The following is a 17,545-nucleotide window of genomic DNA, read 5'->3' on the forward strand; positions in this document are numbered from 1 at the left end:
AATTAACTCAGTTTGAGGGAGAATGTGCTAACCAAGTTTGCCAAGAAGACTTTGAAAACGACAAAACAGTACGAATCGGCAGGTGATTTCTGAAATACGTCACCGCCTGTTGTTGTGTAGGAATGTAGAGTTCCAAATTTGATTTGTAACCACGAATTTATTCCTTAGTCGTCTCGTCTCGTCTCGTCTCGTCTCGTCCCGCAGACGTTTTTCGTGCTTGCGCTGTCATATGGACCACGACCCGAGCGGCAGCGAGCGGCAGTCGAGCAAAGTCGGGACAAGTCGGGACGGGGACAGGGACAGGGATAGGAATGGTGCGAATGCACTGCAAACTACGCAGACACCTGGTGTGAGGCGCGGCGAGGCGAGGCGAGGCGAGGCGAGGAAGCCCACATCGCTACCAGTGGGCCCTCCAGCACGACACTGCCACACCCCGCACAGGCCCTCCGCTGAACACCAGGGACAAGATGCGTCCTCCGCTAGTGTCGAAGGCTGAACGCGCCCAGCGAATGACAGGGGGTGCAACGAGCAGCAGTGCGTCTCACACACGCGGCGGTGCGCCCGCCAATTCGGCCGTCACTCTGCTGGGACGCCGGGCGCGCCTCCCCGCGCCGTCCTCGAGGAACTGGCGGTTGCGGAAGGAAGCGCTTTCGTCAAATGCGGCCGAAAACTAACATTTTGTGTGTTGGGAGAAAAGCCGAACGCGAATTCTGCCGTGCTCCTACATTAGATGAGCGCCAACGGCGATACCATGATGAATACACCGGTTCTCGTCCGATCACCGAAGTTAAGCATCATCATGCCCGGCTAGTACTTGGATGGGTGACCGCCTGGGTCAACCCGGGTGCTGTTGGCTCCCTTCCCGTTTTTTTTTTTGTTATGTTGCCAGCCCAATTTTCAAACTACGTTTCTGTTGTGACAAAGATGCTTACTTAAGCCTTTTAAACTACTGTAATGGTACGAAAATGCAGTAATTAACTCAGTTTGAGGGAGAATGTGCTAACCAAGTTTGCCAAGAAGACTTTGAAAACGACAAAACAGTACGAATCGGCAGGTGATTTCTGAAATACGTCACCGCCTATTGTTGTGTAGGAATGTAGAGTTCCAAATTTGATTTGTAACCACGAATTTATTCCTTAGTCGTCTCGTCTCGTCTCGTCTCGTCTCGTCCCGCAGACGTTTTTCGTGCTTGCGCTGTCATATGGACCACGACCCGAGCGGCAGCGAGCGGCAGTCGAGCAAAGTCGGGACAAGTCGGGACGGGGACAGGGACAGGGATAGGAATGGTGCGAATGCACTGCAAACTACGCAGACACCTGGTGTGAGGCGCGGCGAGGCGAGGCGAGGCGAGGCGAGGAAGCCCACATCGCTACCAGTGGGCCCTCCAGCACGACACTGCCACACCCCGCACAGGCCCTCCGCTGAACACCAGGGACAAGATGCGTCCTCCGCTAGTGTCGAAGGCTGAACGCGCCCAGCGAATGACAGGGGGTGCAACGAGCAGCAGTGCGTCTCACACACGCGGCGGTGCGCCCGCCAATTCGGCCGTCACTCTGCTGGGACGCCGGGCGCGCCTCCCCGCGCCGTCCTCGAGGAACTGGCGGTTGCGGAAGGAAGCGCTTTCGTCAAATGCGGCCGAAAACTAACATTTTGTGTGTTGGGAGAAAAGCCGAACGCGAATTCTGCCGTGCTCCTACATTAGATGAGCGCCAACGGCGATACCATGATGAATACACCGGTTCTCGTCCGATCACCGAAGTTAAGCATCATCGGGCCCTGCTAGTACTTGGATGGGTGACCGCCTGGGAAACCCGAGTGCTGTTGGCTCCCTTCCTGTTTTTTTTTTTTTTGTTATGTCGCCAGCCCAATTTTCAAACTACCTTTCTGTTGTGACAAAGATGCTTCCTTAAACCGTTTAAACTACTGTAATGGTACGAAAATGCAGTAATTAACTCAGTTTGAGGGAGAATGTGCTAACCAAGTTTGCCAAGAAGACTTTGAAAACGACAAAACAGTACGAATCGGCAGGTGATTTCTGAAATACGTCACCGCCTGTTGTTGTGTAGGAATGTAGAGTTCCAAATTTGATTTGTAACCACGAATTTATTCCTTAGTCGTCTCGTCTCGTCTCGTCTCGTCTCGTCCCGCAGACGTTTTTCGTGCTTGCGCTGTCATATGGACCACGACCCGAGCGGCAGCGAGCGGCAGTCGAGCAAAGTCGGGACAAGTCGGGACGGGGACAGGGACAGGGATAGGAATGGTGCGAATGCACTGCAAACTACGCAGACACCTGGTGTGAGGCGCGGCGAGGCGAGGCGAGGCGAGGCGAGGAAGCCCACATCGCTACCAGTGGGCCCTCCAGCACGACACTGCCACACCCCGCACAGGCCCTCCGCTGAACACCAGGGACAAGATGCGTCCTCCGCTAGTGTCGAAGGCTGAACGCGCCCAGCGAATGACAGGGGGTGCAACGAGCAGCAGTGCGTCTCACACACGCGGCGGTGCGCCCGCCAATTCGGCCGTCACTCTGCTGGGACGCCGGGCGCGCCTCCCCGCGCCGTCCTCGAGGAACTGGCGGTTGCGGAAGGAAGCGCTTTCGTCAAATGCGGCCGAAAACTAACATTTTGTGTGTTGGGAGAAAAGCCGAACGCGAATTCTGCCGTGCTCCTACATTAGATGAGCGCCAACGGCGATACCATGATGAATACACCGGTTCTCGTCCGATCACCGAAGTTAAGCATCATCATGCCCGGCTAGTACTTGGATGGGTGACCGCCTGGGTCAACCCGGGTGCTGTTGGCTCCCTTCCCGTTTTTTTTTTTTGTTATGTTGCCAGCCCAATTTTCAAACTACGTTTCTGTTGTGACAAAGATGCTTACTTAAGCCTTTTAAACTACTGTAATGGTACGAAAATGCAGTAATTAACTCAGTTTGAGGGAGAATGTGCTAACCAAGTTTGCCAAGAAGACTTTGAAAACGACAAAACAGTACGAATCGGCAGGTGATTTCTGAAATACGTCACCGCCTGTTGTTGTGTAGGAATGTAGAGTTCCAAATTTGATTTGTAACCACGAATTTATTCCTTAGTCGTCTCGTCTCGTCTCGTCTCGTCTCGTCCCGCAGACGTTTTTCGTGCTTGCGCTGTCATATGGACCACGACCCGAGCGGCAGCGAGCGGCAGTCGAGCAAAGTCGGGACAAGTCGGGACGGGGACAGGGACAGGGATAGGAATGGTGCGAATGCACTGCAAACTACGCAGACACCTGGTGTGAGGCGCGGCGAGGCGAGGCGAGGCGAGGCGAGGAAGCCCACATCGCTACCAGTGGGCCCTCCAGCACGACACTGCCACACCCCGCACAGGCCCTCCGCTGAACACCAGGGACAAGATGCGTCCTCCGCTAGTGTCGAAGGCTGAACGCGCCCAGCGAATGACAGGGGGTGCAACGAGCAGCAGTGCGTCTCACACACGCGGCGGTGCGCCCGCCAATTCGGCCGTCACTCTGCTGGGACGCCGGGCGCGCCTCCCCGCGCCGTCCTCGAGGAACTGGCGGTTGCGGAAGGAAGCGCTTTCGTCAAATGCGGCCGAAAACTAACATTTTGTGTGTTGGGAGAAAAGCCGAACGCGAATTCTGCCGTGCTCCTACATTAGATGAGCGCCAACGGCGATACCATGATGAATACACCGGTTCTCGTCCGATCACCGAAGTTAAGCATCATCATGCCCGGCTAGTACTTGGATGGGTGACCGCCTGGGTCAACCCGGGTGCTGTTGGCTCCCTTCCCGTTTTTTTTTTTGTTATGTTGCCAGCCCAATTTTCAAACTACGTTTCTGTTGTGACAAAGATGCTTACTTAAGCCTTTTAAACTACTGTAATGGTACGAAAATGCAGTAATTAACTCAGTTTGAGGGAGAATGTGCTAACCAAGTTTGCCAAGAAGACTTTGAAAACGACAAAACAGTACGAATTGGCAGGTGATTTCTGAAATACGTCACCGCCTATTGTTGTGTAGGAATGTAGAGTTCCAAATTTGATTTGTAACCACGAATTTATTCCTTAGTCGTCTCGTCTCGTCTCGTCTCGTCTCGTCCCGCAGACGTTTTTCGTGCTTGCGCTGTCATATGGACCACGACCCGAGCGGCAGCGAGCGGCAGTCGAGCAAAGTCGGGACAAGTCGGGACGGGGACAGGGACAGGGATAGGAATGGTGCGAATGCACTGCAAACTACGCAGACACCTGGTGTGAGGCGCGGCGAGGCGAGGCGAGGCGAGGCGAGGAAGCCCACATCGCTACCAGTGGGCCCTCCAGCACGACACTGCCACACCCCGCACAGGCCCTCCGCTGAACACCAGGGACAAGATGCGTCCTCCGCTAGTGTCGAAGGCTGAACGCGCCCAGCGAATGACAGGGGGTGCAACGAGCAGCAGTGCGTCTCACACACGCGGCGGTGCGCCCGCCAATTCGGCCGTCACTCTGCTGGGACGCCGGGCGCGCCTCCCCGCGCCGTCCTCGAGGAACTGGCGGTTGCGGAAGGAAGCGCTTTCGTCAAATGCGGCCGAAAACTAACATTTTGTGTGTTGGGAGAAAAGCCGAACGCGAATTCTGCCGTGCTCCTACATTAGATGAGCGCCAACGGCGATACCATGATGAATACACCGGTTCTCGTCCGATCACCGAAGTTAAGCATCATCGGGCCCTGCTAGTAATTGGATGGGTGACCGCCTGGGAAACGCGGGTGCTGTTGGCTCCCTTCCTGTTTTTTTTTTTTTGTTATGTCGCCAGCCCAATTTTCAAACTACCTTTCTGTTGTGACAAAGATGCTTCCTTAAACCGTTTAAACTACTGTAATGGTACGAAAATGCAGTAATTAACTCAGTTTGAGGGAGAATGTGCTAACCAAGTTTGCCAAGAAGACTTTGAAAACGACAAAACAGTACGAATCGGCAGGTGATTTCTGAAATACGTCACCGCCTGTTGTTGTGTAGGAATGTAGAGTTCCAAATTTGATTTGTAACCACGAATTTATTCCTTAGTCGTCTCGTCTCGTCTCGTCTCGTCTCGTCCCGCAGACGTTTTTCGTGCTTGCGCTGTCATATGGACCACGACCCGAGCGGCAGCGAGCGGCAGTCGAGCAAAGTCGGGACAAGTCGGGACGGGGACAGGGACAGGGATAGGAATGGTGCGAATGCACTGCAAACTACGCAGACACCTGGTGTGAGGCGCGGCGAGGCGAGGCGAGGCGAGGCGAGGAAGCCCACATCGCTACCAGTGGGCCCTCCAGCACGACACTGCCACACCCCGCGCAGGCCCTCCGCTGAACACCAGGGACAAGATGCGTCCTCCGCTAGTGTCGAAGGCTGAACGCGCCCAGCGAATGACAGGGGGTGCAACGAGCAGCAGTGCGTCTCACACACGCGGCGGTGCGCCCGCCAATTCGGCCGTCACTCTGCTGGGACGCCGGGCGCGCCTCCCCGCGCCGTCCTCGAGGAACTGGCGGTTGCGGAAGGAAGCGCTTTCGTCAAATGCGGCCGAAAACTAACATTTTGTGTGTTGGGAGAAAAGCCGAACGCGAATTCTGCCGTGCTCCTACATTAGATGAGCGCCAACGGCGATACCATGATGAATACACCGGTTCTCGTCCGATCACCGAAGTTAAGCATCATCATGCCCGGCTAGTACTTGGATGGGTGACCGCCTGGGTCAACCCGGGTGCTGTTGGCTCCCTTCCCGTTTTTTTTTTTGTTATGTTGCCAGCCCAATTTTCAAACTACGTTTCTGTTGTGACAAAGATGCTTACTTAAGCCTTTTAAACTACTGTAATGGTACGAAAATGCAGTAATTAACTCAGTTTGAGGGAGAATGTGCTAACCAAGTTTGCCAAGAAGACTTTGAAAACGACAAAACAGTACGAATCGGCAGGTGATTTCTGAAATACGTCACCGCCTGTTGTTGTGTAGGAATGTAGAGTTCCAAATTTGATTTGTAACCACGAATTTATTCCTTAGTCGTCTCGTCTCGTCTCGTCTCGTCTCGTCCCGCAGACGTTTTTCGTGCTTGCGCTGTCATATGGACCACGACCCGAGCGGCAGCGAGCGGCAGTCGAGCAAAGTCGGGACAGGGGACAGGGACAGGGATAGGAATGGTGCGAATGCACTGCAAACTACGCAGACACCTGGTGTGAGGCGCGGCGAGGCGAGGCGAGGCGAGGCGAGGAAGCCCACATCGCTACCAGTGGGCCCTCCAGCACGACACTGCCACACCCCGCACAGGCCCTCCGCTGAACACCAGGGACAAGATGCGTCCTCCGCTAGTGTCGAAGGCTGAACGCGCCCAGCGAATGACAGGGGGTGCAACGAGCAGCAGTGCGTCTCACACACGCGGCGGTGCGCCCGCCAATTCGGCCGTCACTCTGCTGGGACGCCGGGCGCGCCTCCCCGCGCCGTCCTCGAGGAACTGGCGGTTGCGGAAGGAAGCGCTTTCGTCAAATGCGGCCGAAAACTAACATTTTGTGTGTTGGGAGAAAAGCCGAACGCGAATTCTGCCGTGCTCCTACATTAGATGAGCGCCAACGGCGATACCATGATGAATACACCGGTTCTCGTCCGATCACCGAAGTTAAGCATCATCGGGCCCTGCTAGTACTTGGATGGGTGACCGCCTGGGAAACCCGGGTGCTGTTGGCTCCCTTCCTGTTTTTTTTTTTTTGTTATGTCGCCAGCCCAATTTTCAAACTACCTTTCTGTTGTGACAAAGATGCTTCCTTAAACCGTTTAAACTACTGTAATGGTACGATAATGCAGTAATTAACTCAGTTTGAGGGAGAATGTGCTAACCAAGTTTGCCAAGAAGACTTTGAAAACGACAAAACAGTACGAATCGGCAGGTGATTTCTGAAATACGTCACCGCCTATTGTTGTGTAGGAATGTAGAGTTCCAAATTTGATTTGTAACCATGAATTTATTCCTTAGTCGTCTCGTCTCGTCTCGTCTCGTCTCGTCCCGCAGACGTTTTTCGTGCTTGCGCTGTCATATGGACCACGACCCGAGCGGCAGCGAGCGGCAGTCGAGCAAAGTCGGGACAAGTCGGGACGGGGACAGGGACAGGGATAGGAATGGTGCGAATGCACTGCAAACTACGCAGACACCTGGTGTGAGGCGCGGCGAGGCGAGGCGAGGCGAGGCGAGGAAGCCCACATCGCTACCAGTGGGCCCTCCAGCACGACACTGCCACACCCCGCACAGGCCCTCCGCTGAACACCAGGGACAAGATGCGTCCTCCGCTAGTGTCGAAGGCTGAACGCGCCCAGCGAATGACAGGGGGTGCAACGAGCAGCAGTGCGTCTCACACACGCGGCGGTGCGCCCGCCAATTCGGCCGTCACTCTGCTGGGACGCCGGGCGCGCCTCCCCGCGCCGTCCTCGAGGAACTGGCGGTTGCGGAAGGAAGCGCTTTCGTCAAATGCGGCCGAAAACTAACATTTTGTGTGTTGGGAGAAAAGCCGAACGCGAATTCTGCCGTGCTCCTACATTAGATGAGCGCCAACGGCGATACCATGATGAATACACCGGTTCTCGTCCGATCACCGAAGTTAAGCATCATCATGCCCGGCTAGTACTTGGATGGGTGACCGCCTGGGTCAACCCGGGTGCTGTTGGCTCCCTTCCCGTTTTTTTTTTTGTTATGTTGCCAGCCCAATTTTCAAACTACGTTTCTGTTGTGACAAAGATGCTTACTTAAGCCTTTTAAACTACTGTAATGGTACGAAAATGCAGTAATTAACTCAGTTTGAGGGAGAATGTGCTAACCAAGTTTGCCAAGAAGACTTTGAAAACGACAAAACAGTACGAATCGGCAGGTGATTTCTGAAATACGTCACCGCCTGTTGTTGTGTAGGAATGTAGAGTTCCAAATTTGATTTGTAACCACGAATTTATTCCTTAGTCGTCTCGTCTCGTCTCGTCTCGTCTTGTCCCGCAGACGTTTTTCGTGCTTGCGCTGTCATATGGACCACGACCCGAGCGGCAGCGAGCGGCAGTCGAGCAAAGTCGGGACAAGTCGGGACGGGGACAGGGACAGGGATAGGAATGGTGCGAATGCACTGCAAACTACGCAGACACCTGGTGTGAGGCGCGGCGAGGCGAGGCGAGGCGAGGCGAGGAAGCCCACATCGCTACCAGTGGGCCCTCCAGCACGACACTGCCACACCCCGCACAGGCCCTCCGCTGAACACCAGGGACAAGATGCGTCCTCCGCTAGTGTCGAAGGCTGAACGCGCCCAGCGAATGACAGGGGGTGCAACGAGCAGCAGTGCGTCTCACACACGCGGCGGTGCGCCCGCCAATTCGGCCGTCACTCTGCTGGGACGCCGGGCGCGCCTCCCCGCGCCGTCCTCGAGGAACTGGCGGTTGCGGAAGGAAGCGCTTTCGTCAAATGCGGCCGAAAACTAACATTTTGTGTGTTGGGAGAAAAGCCGAACGCGAATTCTGCCGTGCTCCTACATTAGATGAGCGCCAACGGCGATACCATGATGAATACACCGGTTCTCGTCCGATCACCGAAGTTAAGCATCATCATGCCCGGCTAGTACTTGGATGGGTGACCGCCTGGGTCAACCCGGGTGCTGTTGGCTCCCTTCCCGTTTTTTTTTTTGTTATGTTGCCAGCCCAATTTTCAAACTACGTTTCTGTTGTGACAAAGATGCTTACTTAAGCCTTTTAAACTACTGTAATGGTACGAAAATGCAGTAATTAACTCAGTTTGAGGGAGAATGTGCTAACCAAGTTTGCCAAGAAGACTTTGAAAACGACAAAACAGTACGAATCGGCAGGTGATTTCTGAAATACGTCACCGCCTGTTGTTGTGTAGGAATGTAGAGTTCCAAATTTGATTTGTAACCACGAATTTATTCCTTAGTCGTCTCGTCTCGTCTCGTCTCGTCTCGTCCCGCAGACGTTTTTCGTGCTTGCGCTGTCATATGGACCACGACCCGAGCGGCAGCGAGCGGCAGTCGAGCAAAGTCGGGACAAGTCGGGACGGGGACAGGGACAGGGATAGGAATGGTGCGAATGCACTGCAAACTACGCAGACACCTGGTGTGAGGCGCGGCGAGGCGAGGCGAGGCGAGGCGAGGAAGCCCACATCGCTACCAGTGGGCCCTCCAGCACGACACTGCCACACCCCGCGCAGGCCCTCCGCTGAACACCAGGGACAAGATGCGTCCTCCGCTAGTGTCGAAGGCTGAACGCGCCCAGCGAATGACAGGGGGTGCAACGAGCAGCAGTGCGTCTCACACACGCGGCGGTGCGCCCGCCAATTCGGCCGTCACTCTGCTGGGACGCCGGGCGCGCCTCCCCGCGCCGTCCTCGAGGAACTGGCGGTTGCGGAAGGAAGCGCTTTCGTCAAATGCGGCCGAAAACTAACATTTTGTGTGTTGGGAGAAAAGCCGAACGCGAATTCTGCCGTGCTCCTACATTAGATGAGCGCCAACGGCGATACCATGATGAATACACCGGTTCTCGTCCGATCACCGAAGTTAAGCATCATCATGCCCGGCTAGTACTTGGATGGGTGACCGCCTGGGTCAACCCGGGTGCTGTTGGCTCCCTTCCCGTTTTTTTTTTTTGTTATGTTGCCAGCCCAATTTTCAAACTACGTTTCTGTTGTGACAAAGATGCTTACTTAAGCCTTTTAAACTACTGTAATGGTACGAAAATGCAGTAATTAACTCAGTTTGAGGGAGAATGTGCTAACCAAGTTTGCCAAGAAGACTTTGAAAACGACAAAACAGTACGAATCGGCAGGTGATTTCTGAAATACGTCACCGCCTGTTGTTGTGTAGGAATGTAGAGTTCCAAATTTGATTTGTAACCACGAATTTATTCCTTAGTCGTCTCGTCTCGTCTCGTCTCGTCTCGTCCCGCAGACGTTTTTCGTGCTTGCGCTGTCATATGGACCACGACCCGAGCGGCAGCGAGCGGCAGTCGAGCAAAGTCGGGACAGGGGACAGGGACAGGGATAGGAATGGTGCGAATGCACTGCAAACTACGCAGACACCTGGTGTGAGGCGCGGCGAGGCGAGGCGAGGCGAGGCGAGGAAGCCCACATCGCTACCAGTGGGCCCTCCAGCACGACACTGCCACACCCCGCACAGGCCCTCCGCTGAACACCAGGGACAAGATGCGTCCTCCGCTAGTGTCGAAGGCTGAACGCGCCCAGCGAATGACAGGGGGTGCAACGAGCAGCAGTGCGTCTCACACACGCGGCGGTGCGCCCGCCAATTCGGCCGTCACTCTGCTGGGACGCCGGGCGCGCCTCCCCGCGCCGTCCTCGAGGAACTGGCGGTTGCGGAAGGAAGCGCTTTCGTCAAATGCGGCCGAAAACTAACATTTTGTGTGTTGGGAGAAAAGCCGAACGCGAATTCTGCCGTGCTCCTACATTAGATGAGCGCCAACGGCGATACCATGATGAATACACCGGTTCTCGTCCGATCACCGAAGTTAAGCATCATCATGCCCGGCTAGTACTTGGATGGGTGACCGCCTGGGTCAACCCGGGTGCTGTTGGCTCCCTTCCCGTTTTTTTTTTTGTTATGTTGCCAGCCCAATTTTCAAACTACGTTTCTGTTGTGACAAAGATGCTTACTTAAGCCTTTTAAACTACTGTAATGGTACGAAAATGCAGTAATTAACTCAGTTTGAGGGAGAATGTGCTAACCAAGTTTGCCAAGAAGACTTTGAAAACGACAAAACAGTACGAATCGGCAGGTGATTTCTGAAATACGTCACCGCCTGTTGTTGTGTAGGAATGTAGAGTTCCAAATTTGATTTGTAACCACGAATTTATTCCTTAGTCGTCTCGTCTCGTCTCGTCTCGTCTCGTCCCGCAGACGTTTTTCGTGCTTGCGCTGTCATATGGACCACGACCCGAGCGGCAGCGAGCGGCAGTCGAGCAAAGTCGGGACAAGTCGGGACGGGGACAGGGACAGGGATAGGAATGGTGCGAATGCACTGCAAACTACGCAGACACCTGGTGTGAGGCGCGGCGAGGCGAGGCGAGGCGAGGCGAGGAAGCCCACATCGCTACCAGTGGGCCCTCCAGCACGACACTGCCACACCCCGCACAGGCCCTCCGCTGAACACCAGGGACAAGATGCGTCCTCCGCTAGTGTCGAAGGCTGAACGCGCCCAGCGAATGACAGGGGGTGCAACGAGCAGCAGTGCGTCTCACACACGCGGCGGTGCGCCCGCCAATTCGGCCGTCACTCTGCTGGGACGCCGGGCGCGCCTCCCCGCGCCGTCCTCGAGGAACTGGCGGTTGCGGAAGGAAGCGCTTTCGTCAAATGCGGCCGAAAACTAACATTTTGTGTGTTGGGAGAAAAGCCGAACGCGAATTCTGCCGTGCTCCTACATTAGATGAGCGCCAACGGCGATACCATGATGAATACACCGGTTCTCGTCCGATCACCGAAGTTAAGCATCATCATGCCCGGCTAGTACTTGGATGGGTGACCGCCTGGGTCAACCCGGGTGCTGTTGGCTCCCTTCCCGTTTTTTTTTTTTGTTATGTTGCCAGCCCAATTTTCAAACTACGTTTCTGTTGTGACAAAGATGCTTACTTAAGCCTTTTAAACTACTGTAATGGTACGAAAATGCAGTAATTAACTCAGTTTGAGGGAGAATGTGCTAACCAAGTTTGCCAAGAAGACTTTGAAAACGACAAAACAGTACGAATCGGCAGGTGATTTCTGAAATACGTCACCGCCTGTTGTTGTGTAGGAATGTAGAGTTCCAAATTTGATTTGTAACCACGAATTTATTCCTTAGTCGTCTCGTCTCGTCTCGTCTCGTCTCGTCCCGCAGACGTTTTTCGTGCTTGCGCTGTCATATGGACCACGACCCGAGCGGCAGCGAGCGGCAGTCGAGCAAAGTCGGGACAAGTCGGGACGGGGACAGGGACAGGGATAGGAATGGTGCGAATGCACTGCAAACTACGCAGACACCTGGTGTGAGGCGCGGCGAGGCGAGGCGAGGCGAGGCGAGGAAGCCCACATCGCTACCAGTGGGCCCTCCAGCACGACACTGCCACACCCCGCGCAGGCCCTCCGCTGAACACCAGGGACAAGATGCGTCCTCCGCTAGTGTCGAAGGCTGAACGCGCCCAGCGAATGACAGGGGGTGCAACGAGCAGCAGTGCGTCTCACACACGCGGCGGTGCGCCCGCCAATTCGGCCGTCACTCTGCTGGGACGCCGGGCGCGCCTCCCCGCGCCGTCCTCGAGGAACTGGCGGTTGCGGAAGGAAGCGCTTTCGTCAAATGCGGCCGAAAACTAACATTTTGTGTGTTGGGAGAAAAGCCGAACGCGAATTCTGCCGTGCTCCTACATTAGATGAGCGCCAACGGCGATACCATGATGAATACACCGGTTCTCGTCCGATCACCGAAGTTAAGCATCATCATGCCCGGCTAGTACTTGGATGGGTGACCGCCCGGGTCAACCCGGGTGCTGTTGGCTCCCTTCCCGTTTTTTTTTTTGTTATGTTGCCAGCCCAATTTTCAAACTACGTTTCTGTTGTGACAAAGATGCTTACTTAAGCCTTTTAAACTACTGTAATGGTACGAAAATGCAGTAATTAACTCAGTTTGAGGGAGAATGTGCTAACCAAGTTTGCCAAGAAGACTTTGAAAACGACAAAACAGTACGAATCGGCAGGTGATTTCTGAAATACGTCACCGCCTGTTGTTGTGTAGGAATGTAGAGTTCCAAATTTGATTTGTAACCACGAATTTATTCCTTAGTCGTCTCGTCTCGTCTCGTCTCGTCTCGTCCCGCAGACGTTTTTCGTGCTTGCGCTGTCATATGGACCACGACCCGAGCGGCAGCGAGCGGCAGTCGAGCAAAGTCGGGACAGGGGACAGGGACAGGGATAGGAATGGTGCGAATGCACTGCAAACTACGCAGACACCTGGTGTGAGGCGCGGCGAGGCGAGGCGAGGCGAGGCGAGGAAGCCCACATCGCTACCAGTGGGCCCTCCAGCACGACACTGCCACACCCCGCACAGGCCCTCCGCTGAACACCAGGGACAAGATGCGTCCTCCGCTAGTGTCGAAGGCTGAACGCGCCCAGCGAATGACAGGGGGTGCAACGAGCAGCAGTGCGTCTCACACACGCGGCGGTGCGCCCGCCAATTCGGCCGTCACTCTGCTGGGACGCCGGGCGCGCCTCCCCGCGCCGTCCTCGAGGAACTGGCGGTTGCGGAAGGAAGCGCTTTCGTCAAATGCGGCCGAAAACTAACATTTTGTGTGTTGGGAGAAAAGCCGAACGCGAATTCTGCCGTGCTCCTACATTAGATGAGCGCCAACGGCGATACCATGATGAATACACCGGTTCTCGTCCGATCACCGAAGTTAAGCATCATCATGCCCGGCTAGTACTTGGATGGGTGACCGCCTGGGTCAACCCGGGTGCTGTTGGCTCCCTTCCCGTTTTTTTTTTTGTTATGTTGCCAGCCCAATTTTCAAACTACGTTTCTGTTGTGACAAAGATGCTTACTTAAGCCTTTTAAACTACTGTAATGGTACGAAAATGCAGTAATTAACTCAGTTTGAGGGAGAATGTGCTAACCAAGTTTGCCAAGAAGACTTTGAAAACGACAAAACAGTACGAATCGGCAGGTGATTTCTGAAATACGTCACCGCCTGTTGTTGTGTAGGAATGTAGAGTTCCAAATTTGATTTGTAACCACGAATTTATTCCTTAGTCGTCTCGTCTCGTCTCGTCTCGTCTCGTCCCGCAGACGTTTTTCGTGCTTGCGCTGTCATATGGACCACGACCCGAGCGGCAGCGAGCGGCAGTCGAGCAAAGTCGGGACAAGTCGGGACGGGGACAGGGACAGGGATAGGAATGGTGCGAATGCACTGCAAACTACGCAGACACCTGGTGTGAGGCGCGGCGAGGCGAGGCGAGGCGAGGCGAGGAAGCCCACATCGCTACCAGTGGGCCCTCCAGCACGACACTGCCACACCCCGCACAGGCCCTCCGCTGAACACCAGGGACAAGATGCGTCCTCCGCTAGTGTCGAAGGCTGAACGCGCCCAGCGAATGACAGGGGGTGCAACGAGCAGCAGTGCGTCTCACACACGCGGCGGTGCGCCCGCCAATTCGGCCGTCACTCTGCTGGGACGCCGGGCGCGCCTCCCCGCGCCGTCCTCGAGGAACTGGCGGTTGCGGAAGGAAGCGCTTTCGTCAAATGCGGCCGAAAACTAACATTTTGTGTGTTGGGAGAAAAGCCGAACGCGAATTCTGCCGTGCTCCTACATTAGATGAGCGCCAACGGCGATACCATGATGAATACACCGGTTCTCGTCCGATCACCGAAGTTAAGCATCATCATGCCCGGCTAGTACTTGGATGGGTGACCGCCTGGGTCAACCCGGGTGCTGTTGGCTCCCTTCCCGTTTTTTTTTTTGTTATGTTGCCAGCCCAATTTTCAAACTACGTTTCTGTTGTGACAAAGATGCTTACTTAAGCCTTTTAAACTACTGTAATGGTACGAAAATGCAGTAATTAACTCAGTTTGAGGGAGAATGTGCTAACCAAGTTTGCCAAGAAGACTTTGAAAACGACAAAACAGTACGAATCGGCAGGTGATTTCTGAAATACGTCACCGCCTGTTGTTGTGTAGGAATGTAGAGTTCCAAATTTGATTTGTAACCACGAATTTATTCCTTAGTCGTCTCGTCTCGTCTCGTCTCGTCTCGTCCCGCAGACGTTTTTCGTGCTTGCGCTGTCATATGGACCACGACCCGAGCGGCAGCGAGCGGCAGTCGAGCAAAGTCGGGACAGGGGACAGGGACAGGGATAGGAATGGTGCGAATGCACTGCAAACTACGCAGACACCTGGTGTGAGGCGCGGCGAGGCGAGGCGAGGCGAGGCGAGGAAGCCCACATCGCTACCAGTGGGCCCTCCAGCACGACACTGCCACACCCCGCACAGGCCCTCCGCTGAACACCAGGGACAAGATGCGTCCTCCGCTAGTGTCGAAGGCTGAACGCGCCCAGCGAATGACAGGGGGTGCAACGAGCAGCAGTGCGTCTCACACACGCGGCGGTGCGCCCGCCAATTCGGCCGTCACTCTGCTGGGACGCCGGGCGCGCCTCCCCGCGCCGTCCTCGAGGAACTGGCGGTTGCGGAAGGAAGCGCTTTCGTCAAATGCGGCCGAAAACTAACATTTTGTGTGTTGGGAGAAAAGCCGAACGCGAATTCTGCCGTGCTCCTACATTAGATGAGCGCCAACGGCGATACCATGATGAATACACCGGTTCTCGTCCGATCACCGAAGTTAAGCATCATCATGCCCGGCTAGTACTTGGATGGGTGACCGCCTGGGTCAACCCGGGTGCTGTTGGCTCCCTTCCCGTTTTTTTTTTTGTTATGTTGCCAGCCCAATTTTCAAACTACGTTTCTGTTGTGACAAAGATGCTTACTTAAGCCTTTTAAACTACTGTAATGGTACGAAAATGCAGTAATTAACTCAGTTTGAGGGAGAATGTGCTAACCAAGTTTGCCAAGAAGACTTTGAAAACGACAAAACAGTACGAATCGGCAGGTGATTTCTGAAATACGTCACCGCCTGTTGTTGTGTAGGAATGTAGAGTTCCAAATTTGATTTGTAACCACGAATTTATTCCTTAGTCGTCTCGTCTCGTCTCGTCTCGTCTCGTCCCGCAGACGTTTTTCGTGCTTGCGCTGTCATATGGACCACGACCCGAGCGGCAGCGAGCGGCAGTCGAGCAAAGTCGGGACAAGTCGGGACGGGGACAGGGACAGGGATAGGAATGGTGCGAATGCACTGCAAACTACGCAGACACCTGGTGTGAGGCGCGGCGAGGCGAGGCGAGGCGAGGCGAGGAAGCCCACATCGCTACCAGTGGGCCCTCCAGCACGACACTGCCACACCCCGCACAGGCCCTCCGCTGAACACCAGGGACAAGATGCGTCCTCCGCTAGTGTCGAAGGCTGAACGCGCCCAGCGAATGACAGGGGGTGCAACGAGCAGCAGTGCGTCTCACACACGCGGCGGTGCGCCCGCCAATTCGGCCGTCACTCTGCTGGGACGCCGGGCGCGCCTCCCCGCGCCGTCCTCGAGGAACTGGCGGTTGCGGAAGGAAGCGCTTTCGTCAAATGCGGCCGAAAACTAACATTTTGTGTGTTGGGAGAAAAGCCGAACGCGAATTCTGCCGTGCTCCTACATTAGATGAGCGCCAACGGCGATACCATGATGAATACACCGGTTCTCGTCCGATCACCGAAGTTAAGCATCATCATGCCCGGCTAGTACTTGGATGGGTGACCGCCTGGGTCAACCCGGGTGCTGTTGGCTCCCTTCCCGTTTTTTTTTTTTGTTATGTTGCCAGCCCAATTTTCAAACTACGTTTCTGTTGTGACAAAGATGCTTACTTAAGCCTTTTAAACTACTGTAATGGTACGAAAATGCAGTAATTAACTCAGTTTGAGGGAGAATGTGCTAACCAAGTTTGCCAAGAAGACTTTGAAAACGACAAAACAGTACGAATCGGCAGGTGATTTCTGAAATACGTCACCGCCTGTTGTTGTGTAGGAATGTAGAGTTCCAAATTTGATTTGTAACCACGAATTTATTCCTTAGTCGTCTCGTCTCGTCTCGTCTCGTCTCGTCCCGCAGACGTTTTTCGTGCTTGCGCTGTCATATGGACCACGACCCGAGCGGCAGCGAGCGGCAGTCGAGCAAAGTCGGGACAAGTCGGGACGGGGACAGGGACAGGGATAGGAATGGTGCGAATGCACTGCAAACTACGCAGACACCTGGTGTGAGGCGCGGCGAGGCGAGGCGAGGCGAGGCGAGGAAGCCCACATCGCTACCAGTGGGCCCTCCAGCACGACACTGCCACACCCCGCGCAGGCCCTCCGCTGAACACCAGGGACAAGATGCGTCCTCCGCTAGTGTCGAAGGCTGAACGCGCCCAGCGAATGACAGGGGGTGCAACGAGCAGCAGTGCGTCTCACACACGCGGCGGTGCGCCCGCCAATTCGGCCGTCACTCTGCTGGGACGCCGGGCGCGCCTCCCCGCGCCGTCCTCGAGGAACTGGCGGTTGCGGAAGGAAGCGCTTTCGTCAAATGCGGCCGAAAACTAACATTTTGTGTGTTGGGAGAAAAGCCGAACGCGAATTCTGCCGTGCTCCTACATTAGATGAGCGCCAACGGCGATACCATGATGAATACACCGGTTCTCGTCCGATCACCGAAGTTAAGCATCATCATGCCCGGCTAGTACTTGGATGGGTGACCGCCCGGGTCAACCCGGGTGCTGTTGGCTCCCTTCCCGTTTTTTTTTTTGTTATGTTGCCAGCCCAATTTTCAAACTACGTTTCTGTTGTGACAAAGATGCTTACTTAAGCCTTTTAAACTACTGTAATGGTACGAAAATGCAGTAATTAACTCAGTTTGAGGGAGAATGTGCTAACCAAGTTTGCCAAGAAGACTTTGAAAACGACAAAACAGTACGAATC

At 54.8% G+C, this 17,545-nt stretch overlaps 3 non-coding genes and 15 pseudogenes across 3 annotated transcripts; all 18 read left to right on the forward strand.

The window, feature by feature from the left end:
* The first annotated feature begins 736 nt into the window (after nt 1-736).
* LOC126138584 (5S ribosomal RNA) lies at nt 737-856 on the forward strand (annotated as a pseudogene).
* Nucleotides 857-1,708: 852 nt separating this feature from the next.
* Nucleotides 1,709-1,827, forward strand: LOC126138568 (5S ribosomal RNA). The gene has a single exon (XR_007528236.1). It is a non-coding gene; the product is annotated as a 5S ribosomal RNA (ribosomal RNA).
* An 855-nt stretch (nt 1,828-2,682) lies between these two features.
* On the forward strand, nt 2,683-2,802 carry LOC126138585 (5S ribosomal RNA; annotated as a pseudogene).
* An 853-nt stretch (nt 2,803-3,655) lies between these two features.
* LOC126138586 (5S ribosomal RNA) lies at nt 3,656-3,775 on the forward strand (annotated as a pseudogene).
* Nucleotides 3,776-4,627: 852 nt separating this feature from the next.
* Nucleotides 4,628-4,746, forward strand: LOC126138570 (5S ribosomal RNA). The gene has a single exon (XR_007528237.1). It is a non-coding gene; the product is annotated as a 5S ribosomal RNA (ribosomal RNA).
* Nucleotides 4,747-5,600: 854 nt separating this feature from the next.
* Nucleotides 5,601-5,720, forward strand: LOC126138588 (5S ribosomal RNA; annotated as a pseudogene).
* An 843-nt stretch (nt 5,721-6,563) lies between these two features.
* LOC126138559 (5S ribosomal RNA) lies at nt 6,564-6,682 on the forward strand. The gene has a single exon (XR_007528227.1). It is a non-coding gene; the product is annotated as a 5S ribosomal RNA (ribosomal RNA).
* Nucleotides 6,683-7,536: 854 nt separating this feature from the next.
* Nucleotides 7,537-7,656, forward strand: LOC126138589 (5S ribosomal RNA; annotated as a pseudogene).
* Nucleotides 7,657-8,508: 852 nt separating this feature from the next.
* Nucleotides 8,509-8,628, forward strand: LOC126138590 (5S ribosomal RNA; annotated as a pseudogene).
* Nucleotides 8,629-9,480: 852 nt separating this feature from the next.
* Nucleotides 9,481-9,600, forward strand: LOC126138591 (5S ribosomal RNA; annotated as a pseudogene).
* An 844-nt stretch (nt 9,601-10,444) lies between these two features.
* LOC126138593 (5S ribosomal RNA) lies at nt 10,445-10,564 on the forward strand (annotated as a pseudogene).
* An 852-nt stretch (nt 10,565-11,416) lies between these two features.
* Nucleotides 11,417-11,536, forward strand: LOC126138594 (5S ribosomal RNA; annotated as a pseudogene).
* An 853-nt stretch (nt 11,537-12,389) lies between these two features.
* Nucleotides 12,390-12,509, forward strand: LOC126138546 (5S ribosomal RNA; annotated as a pseudogene).
* Nucleotides 12,510-13,352: 843 nt separating this feature from the next.
* On the forward strand, nt 13,353-13,472 carry LOC126138595 (5S ribosomal RNA; annotated as a pseudogene).
* An 852-nt stretch (nt 13,473-14,324) lies between these two features.
* On the forward strand, nt 14,325-14,444 carry LOC126138596 (5S ribosomal RNA; annotated as a pseudogene).
* Nucleotides 14,445-15,287: 843 nt separating this feature from the next.
* LOC126138597 (5S ribosomal RNA) lies at nt 15,288-15,407 on the forward strand (annotated as a pseudogene).
* Nucleotides 15,408-16,259: 852 nt separating this feature from the next.
* LOC126138598 (5S ribosomal RNA) lies at nt 16,260-16,379 on the forward strand (annotated as a pseudogene).
* Nucleotides 16,380-17,232: 853 nt separating this feature from the next.
* Nucleotides 17,233-17,352, forward strand: LOC126138548 (5S ribosomal RNA; annotated as a pseudogene).
* Nucleotides 17,353-17,545: the final 193 nt, after the last annotated feature.

Source organism: Schistocerca cancellata, unplaced genomic scaffold (assembly GCF_023864275.1).
Source record: "Schistocerca cancellata isolate TAMUIC-IGC-003103 unplaced genomic scaffold, iqSchCanc2.1 HiC_scaffold_662, whole genome shotgun sequence".
NCBI lineage: Eukaryota > Metazoa > Arthropoda > Insecta > Orthoptera > Acrididae > Schistocerca > Schistocerca cancellata.